Here is an 8,046-nt window from a genome sequence, read left to right on the forward strand (position 1 = left end):
ACAGAAGCTTGCAGAGGTTGATTGGAGTAGTTTGTTTGCAGGCAAAGGAACCTCTGGCAAGTGAGAGGACTGTAAAAGTCAGATAGCTCGAGTTCAAGGTCTAGATGTTCCCGTGAGGGTGAAGTTCAAGGTTGGCAGGAATAGAGAACCCTGGGTGACAAGATATTTTGAGGCTTTGACCAGAAAAGAGGAGGAGGTATGGCTTAGGTATAGACAGCTGGGATCAAGGGAATCCCTGGAGGTATTAGGGGATGAAGAAGTTTACTGAAGAAAGAAATCAGAAGAGTGAAAGGGAGTACAAAATAGCCTTGGTTGAAAAGGTTAGGGTGCATTCATAGAGGTTCTTTAAGTACATTAAAGGAAAATGAATAACTAGAGAGAATCGGACCTTTCAAGGACCATGTTTGTGTAGAACCATACAAGATGGGCAAGATCCATCATGAATATTTCTCTTTGTTTACTATGGAGAAAGACATAAAGACTTAGGAACTTGGGGGGTTAGTGGTGATATCTTAGGGACAGTCCATATCACAGTACAGGTGATTTTGGATATATTAAAATGTATGAATGTGGATAAATCTCCTGGTCCTGACCATATATATCCAAGAATCCTGCAAAAGGCTAGAGAAAAATGTGCGAGTGCCCTGGCTGATATTTTTGTATCAGTGTTAGCCATGGGTGAGGTTTCGAACGACTGAACGGTAGCGAATCTTGTACCCTTATTAGGTGATGCAAAGAAAAACCTGGGAACTAAAGACCAATAAGTCTAACATCCGTGGGAGTACGTTACTTGAGAAGATTGAGGGATAAGATGTCGATGCATTTGGAAAGACAGGATTTGATTAGGAACAGTCAGCATGGTTATGTTCCTGGCAGATCATGCGTCATAGATTCATTACAGTTCTTTGATGAAGTAACCAGAAAGGTTGATGATGGCAGGGCTGTTGATGTAGTTTATATGGATTTCAGATAGGCTGATCTTGAAGGTTAGGTCACATGGAATCCATGGGGAGCTGGCAAATTGGATTGATGGCAGGAAGCAGAAGGTAGTAGTAGAAGGGTGCTTGTTGGACTGGAGGCCTGTGACTAGTGGAGTGCCTCAGGGGTCGGTGCTGGGTCCATTGCTGTTTGTTATCTGTATCAGTAATTTGGATGAGAATGTCCAAGGCACGATTAGTAAGTTTGCAGATGACACTAAAATAGGTGATATCATGAACAGTGAGGAAGGTTATCAGAAATCGCAGCAGAATCTTGATTTGGTTTTTGAAGAAGTGAACAGAGAAATGGCAAATGGAGTTTAATATAAATAAGTGTGAGGTCTTGCATTTTGGAAAGTCAAATCAAGGCAGGAGTTTCATGGTGGGGAAAGTGAGGACTGCAGATGCTGGAGATCAGAGCTGAAAATGTGTTGCTGGAAAAGCGCAGCAGGTCAGGCAGCAACCAAGGAGCAGGAGAATCGACGTTTTGGGCATGAGCCCTTCTTCAGGAATGAGGAAAGTGTGTCCAGCAGGCTAAGATAAAAGGTAGGGAGGAGGGACTTGGGGGAGAGGCATTGGAAATGCGATAGGTGGAAGGAGGTCAAGGTGAGGGTGATAGGCCAGAGTGGGAGTGGGGGCGGAGAGGTCAGGAAGAAGAATGCAAGTGAGGAAGGCGGTGCTGAGTTCGAGGGATTTGACTGAGACAAGGTGGGGGGAGGGGAAATTAGGAAACTGGAGAAATCAGAGTTCATCCCTTGTGGTTGGAGGGTTCCTAGGCGGAAGATGAGGCGCTCTTCCTCCAACCGTCATGTTATTATGGTCTGGCGATGGAGGAGTCCAAGGACCTGCATGTCCTTGGTGGACTTGGAGGGGGAGTTGAAGTGTTGAGCCACGGGGTGGTTGGGTTGGTTGGTCCAGGTGTCCCAGAGGTGTTCTCTGAAACATTCTGCAAGTAGGCGGCCTGTCTCCCCAATATAGAGGAGGCCACATCGCGTGCAGCGGATGCAGTAAATGATGTGTGTGGAGATGCAGATGAATTTGTGGCGGATATGGAAGGATCCCTCGGGACCTTGGAGGGAAGTAAGGGGGGTGGTGTGGATGCAAGTTTTGCATTTCTTGCGGTTGCAGGGGAAGGTGCCGGGAGTGGAGGTTGGGTTGGTGGGGGGGTGTGGACCTTACGAGGGAGTCACTAGGGAGTGGTCTTTGCGGAATGCTGATAGAGGCGGGGAGGGAAATATATCCCTGGAGGTGGCGGAAATGACGACGGATAATACGATGTATATGGAGGTTTGTCGGGTGGTAGGTGAGGACCAGTGGGATTTCATGGTGAATGGTAGGGCCTTAAGGAGTGTAGTAGAGCAGAAGAACCTTGGAGTTAAGGTGCATGGTTCTTTGAAAGTGGAGTCACGGGTAGACAAGGCAGTAAAGAAGGCTTTTGGCACACTGGCCTTCATCAGTCAGGGCATTGGTATAGAAATTAGGAAGTTATCTTGCAGTTGTACAAGGCATTGGTAAGGCCGCACTTAGAAGTACTGTGTTCAGTTTTGGTCTCCTTGCTAGAGGAAGGATGTTATTAAACTGGAAAGAGTACAGAAGTAATTTACAAGGATGTTGCCAGGACTCAACAGTCTGAGTTATAGGGAGAGGTTGGATAAGCTAAGACCTGCGTGGGGGAGGGGGGTGCTCTGTGTAGAAGTGTATAAGATCATGACTGCATTGATACAGTGATCATACTCAGTCTTTTTCCCAGGGTTTGGGAATGGAAGACTGGAGGGCATAAGTTTAAGGTTAGAGGGGAAAGAATAAAAAGGAAGCTGAGGGGCAATTTTTTTACATAGAGGATGGTATGCATATGGAATGAGCTGCCTGCGGAAGTGGTTGAGTTGGGTACACTAACAACACTTAAGAGGCATTTGGACAAATACATAGATAGGAAATGCTAAGAAGGATATGGGCCAAGTGCAGGGAAATGGGGTTAACGTAGGTGGACATGTTGGTCAGCATAGACCAGTTGGGGCCAAAATGTCTGTGTCCGTGCTGTCGGACTTTATGACTCTAAAATGTTTGAATCTGCTGTTGTTTCTGAAATCATTATTCATCTTTGTTAGACTGCAATCTTCAAATTCTTCCAATTGCTTTTTTTTCTCCTTCCTCATTACCACAACAGCTTTTATTAATAACACAAATGATCACCTTTGACGATGACAAAGATGCCCATGTCCTCTTGGTCTGTCTTGACCTGTCTGGAATTTTTAATACATTAGGTCCAACATCTCTGCATTGATCCAAATGGGTAGGACTACACCTGCCTGATTTCACCATATCTATCCAGTTATGGGTAGTAAACTCTGCATTGTTTTTGTTTCTGCTGTCTTACACCATTAGAACTTGTGCTTTCCCTTATAATTCTTATTTACATGCTTTCCCTCTGCATCTTCATTTAGAAACATATCATCTATTTCCAAAAATACCCCAAAAACACACAGCTCTACCGTAACACCATTTCTCTCAAATCCTTAACACTCCCTAAATTGTCCTAAGTTATCCACTGTCTCATGTCAGATGAGCTGAAATTATCTGTGACCATATTTGAAGATGAAAACCATTGTCTTTGGTCCCCACTATGATCTCCATTGCCTACCCACCACCATCCTCCCACTCCCTAGCAACTGAGGCTCAACCAAAATCAGACTGTTTGCAATAGGTATCACATCTGATTATTATTTGAGCTGCCAAACACTTACTGCACAATCTCCAAGATTGTTTATTTCCACCTCTGCAATATTGTCTCACCTCAGCACACCTGCAGTGAAACCCTTGCTTCTCTCTCATCTTAACTGTTCCAATGCTTTCCAGGAGTTTATAAACTTGCAACCATTCAAAATTCCATAGGTTTGCCTAATTCACATTAAGTTCCATTCACCCACCACCTGTACTTGTTTTTTTTTTCTCTATGTTGGCTCTTGGTAATTCCTTAATTTCAAAATTTCTTGATTTTGAAATTGTTTTTCTTGTTTACAAATCCCTTGGAAATCTTGCCTGCTTGACCAAGGCGGCTTGGATAGAGATAGGTTCAACAAGCTGTCTCCAATGCTGTAAACTCATTCATGACCTAATTTAACTTTACCTACTTTACACTTCGGATTTTTGTAGATGGCACTGCAAAAGGTACGTCTGATGGAAAGGGTGTACACACCTAGTTTGTGACAATGAAGTTAGGGAGCAACAAGTCCTATATTTCAGTGAGAGGTGCCTATCCACACAAGGCTCTTTTGAGAGTGCTAGTGCAGAGGAGCCATTCGTATGCTCTCATTTGTGGACATCTGAGTTGACACCAACATAGACATTGTGCTGTTTCATTCAGGAAACTTATTTATTTTTCTGTTTGCAGAGAAAACCAATAAGGAAGGGGTTAAGACCAGGCAGAGACTTGTCTCTAACTGCACATCCTGTCTCGCACAAATGGAGAAGCCTTGGGGAAAAATAGCAGAGCATCAGGGCTGCCTATTATTACTGATGGTGAAGCAGAGTTGGCTGCCTAAGATGGTGAGTGAGTTCAGTAGGTACACATGGCATAGTGCTCAGGTCTATCTGTTGATGGACACGATCATGCAATTGATGACTATTTCAAGAAACCCATTGCTGGCCCTGAACCCAATGGATCTTTTTTTTTAGATTAGATTAGATAACTTACAGTGTGGAAACAGGCCCTTCGGCCCAACAAGTCCACACCGACCCGCTGAAGCGTAACCCACCCATTCCCCTACATTTACCCCTTTATCTAACACTACGGGCAATTTAGCATGGCCAATTCACCTGACCTGCACATCTTTGGACTGTGGGAGGAAACCGGAGCACCCGGAGGAAACCCACGCAGACACGAGGAGAATGTGCAAACTCCACACAGTCAGTCGCCTGAGTCAGGAATTGAACCCGGGTCTCTGGCGCTGTGAGGCAGCAGTGCTAACCACTGTGCCACCGTGCTCCACCTAATTTGTCTGTCTGGATTGTAGCAACACACACAGTGTAAGTCCTCTGAAAGACATTAATCAGCTCCCTGTTGCACTGAAGGGTTACATATTGGGAAATCTTATACTTATCCTGGAAAAATAAATCCAGCAGCATAGCATTTGAAAGACACAGTGATCTTTAATGCTACAGTGGGGGAGTCCCCACCACACATGAGTCTCAGCTCATACAGTAATATGGCAAAGAACAGTAATTGCCTCACTGTAGAGTCATGGTCCTCACTAACAATGCTACGTGGGACATCTGCCAATTGATCCACTTCAGATTATTTCTTGAAGATGGCCATTGGCATGCCCTTCTCTTGTTGAGTGATGGCTGTTTTATTTTGTCTTTGCATGGTCCCCGATTTCTATGCATGGCATATACTTGGTAAGTGGCTATGAAGAGTCTTGGGTCCAATTTAGGACAAGGGTTTGAAAATCATGGATCATTCCTATACTGCTTTCTGAGTAGACTTATATGTTTGTTCCTACATCTTTGTCGCTGGCTGAAAATCCTGGAGCAGAGTGTCTGGGATAATTCCTTGCCCCACCATAAAAAGAGTAGAGGGAATGCAGAAGCTTCGTTAAGAGTGCCCAAGAAACTGGCTGGAGACCAGACCTTCACCTCTGACTCAGGAGGAAGTCTTGTAGTACAGTGGACAGGACTAGGACAAAAAGCAGTCCTTGATGCAGGACCAGATAAGTGCAGGTGATCTCACAGCAGAGAGGTGTACAAAATTTGTTGTTAATGAAAATATATACACTACTATCCATTGACTCCATCTATACTTCCCACTGTCTTGGAAAAGCAGCCAATATAATTAGACTCGTCCCAACCCAGTTATATCCTCTTCCATTGGGCAGAAGATATAAAAGTTTGAATACATGTCAGATGAGATTCAAGAACAGCCTCTTTTGTGTTTTTACCAGACTTTTGAATGACCTCTTAAATGTAAATGTTGATCTCTCTCTGCTGCTCTAATACTCTATTCTGTACTCTGTTCTGCTATCCTAATGCAATTTGTGTGCTATGACTTGCTGGTATAAGCATGCAAAACAAGACTTTTCATTGTATCTCAGTATATGTGATAACAATAAATTAATCTGCAATTCTCATCAGCACTTTCAACTCCAATCTGAAGATATTTGCACATGCGAAATACACAGCTGATATTTCCACCAATTCGCCAAGTCCTGCTGCGAAACTGACACAATGTTAGAATTCTGATTTGCAAATAACTCACTCAATTGCTTTAGATTGAGCAAGCCTTTTGACTATAAGACAAAGGAGCATAAATTAGGCCGTTTGGCCCATCAAGACTGCTCTGTCATTCAATCGTGGCTGACAGGTCTTTCAACCCCATTTTCCCACTTTCTCCCCATAACCTTTGGTCCCCTTGGTAATAACTTATTTATCTCTGTTTTAAATATACTCTATGACCTAGCCTCCACAGCGTTCTGTGGCAATGAATTCCACAGATTCACCACTCGTTTCTCTTTATCTCCATTCTAAAAGGTCTACCCTTTACTCTAAGGGTGTGTCATCGGGTCCTCATCTCTCCTGCCAATGGAAACATCTTCCCAACATCCACTCTGTCCAGGCTGTTCAGTATTCTGTAAGTTTCAGTCAGATTTTGCCCCCCCACCCTCCCATCCTTCTAAATTCCATCAAGTATAGTCCCAGAGTCCTCAAATGTTCACCATATGTTAAGCCTTTCATTTCTGGGATCATCCTCATGAACCCCACTCCAGGGCAAATACAACTTTCCTGAGGTATAGGGCCCAAAATTGCTCACAATACTCTATAAGGGTCTGATCAGATCACATTTAAAGCCTCAGAAGTACATCTCTGCTTTCATAGTCTAGTCCATTCGAGATGAATGACAACATTGCACCTGCCTTTCTAACTACTGACTCAACCTGCAAGTTTACCTTAAGAGAAACATGGACTAGGACTCGTTTTGCATTTCTGATTTCTGAATTTTCTCTACATTTAGAAAATAGTTTATGCCTCTATTCTCCCAACCAAAGTGCATGGCCTCACACTTTCTCACTATGTATTTCATCTGCCACTTTTTTTTTAAACCCACTCTCCTTACAGAAGAAATAAGTATAAAATGGAAATCTCAATAAATTGTAAGGTTATTTGAAAAAAAATTATCAATACGTAAGGTTACTTATCAAAACAGTACATCTTCCATCAGCTGATCTGCCTGAAGAAATGTAACCTTCAGCAGCCCATTTTTGACAATAAAGAACTTTACTTGGCTCTTCTAGTACACTGCTTGTCCTGCAAACCTTTTGCTTTTCCTTCCTTTTAATGGGCATCATGCTATGTTAGGTCAAGATAATTATTTTAATCAACCTGTTGTTATTACACACCTCTAATGTATGTGGAACATGAACCCAAGACCAAAGGTAGGGACATGAATAATGCAACGTAAGAACCCTATAAGGTCAAAAAGAACCTCTATTATCCGAACATCAAGTATCCAAATTTCAGATTATTGGAACAAGATCTCAAGGTCCCATAAAACACTATCCATTATCCGAACAATCAATTATCCATCTCTCATTTATCTGAACAAAATACTCGCCGTACATCTTGTTCAGATAATCGAGGTTGTTCTCTTTGAAGAATATTTAACTTCTGAAAAAGTCCCAGATGACTGGAAAACTGCCAATGTTCAAAAAGGTAACTATAGAATGTTGGTTTAACACCTATTATGAAGGATGTAATAACATAGTATTTAGAAATATAAAATCAAGCAGAGTCAGCATGGCTTCATGAAGAGGAAATCATGCCTGTTAAATATATTGGAATTCTCCAAAGAGGCAACAAACAGCAGAGGTAAAGGGAAACCAGTAGATGTAATATATTTGGATTTCCAAAGGTATTTGATAAGATACCGCACATAAGCCACCTCAACAAAATAAAGGTTGAGGTGGCTTATAAAACAAAATAGCACAGCGCTTTCAGGAACATCTCCAGGACACCCGCACCAATCAACTCCACCGCCATGTGGACCAATATTTCAACTCTCCCTTCCACTCTGCCG

The 8,046-nt window shown here is 42.8% G+C and overlaps 1 long non-coding RNA gene across 2 annotated transcripts in view; it reads left to right on the top strand.

Moving 5' to 3' along the window:
* The window catches only part of LOC148142531 (uncharacterized), a 57,699-nt gene extending 51,590 nt beyond the window's left edge, over positions 1-6,109 (top strand). The window contains exons 4-5 of one of the 2 annotated variants that reach the window (XR_015751927.1): positions 4,369-4,523; positions 5,512-6,109. This is a non-coding gene — a long non-coding RNA (uncharacterized LOC148142531). Of the gene's footprint in view, positions 1-4,368; positions 4,559-5,511 lie in introns of those variants that run through there. The other variant, XR_015751928.1, reaches the window with a different exon arrangement.
* Positions 6,110-8,046: the final 1,937 nt, after the last annotated feature.

Source organism: Chiloscyllium plagiosum, unplaced genomic scaffold (assembly GCF_037043375.1).
Source record: "Chiloscyllium plagiosum isolate Xiang-an unplaced genomic scaffold, Cpla_swu_hap1 HiC_scaffold_28, whole genome shotgun sequence".
In the NCBI taxonomy this organism is placed as follows: domain Eukaryota; kingdom Metazoa; phylum Chordata; class Chondrichthyes; order Orectolobiformes; family Hemiscylliidae; genus Chiloscyllium; species Chiloscyllium plagiosum.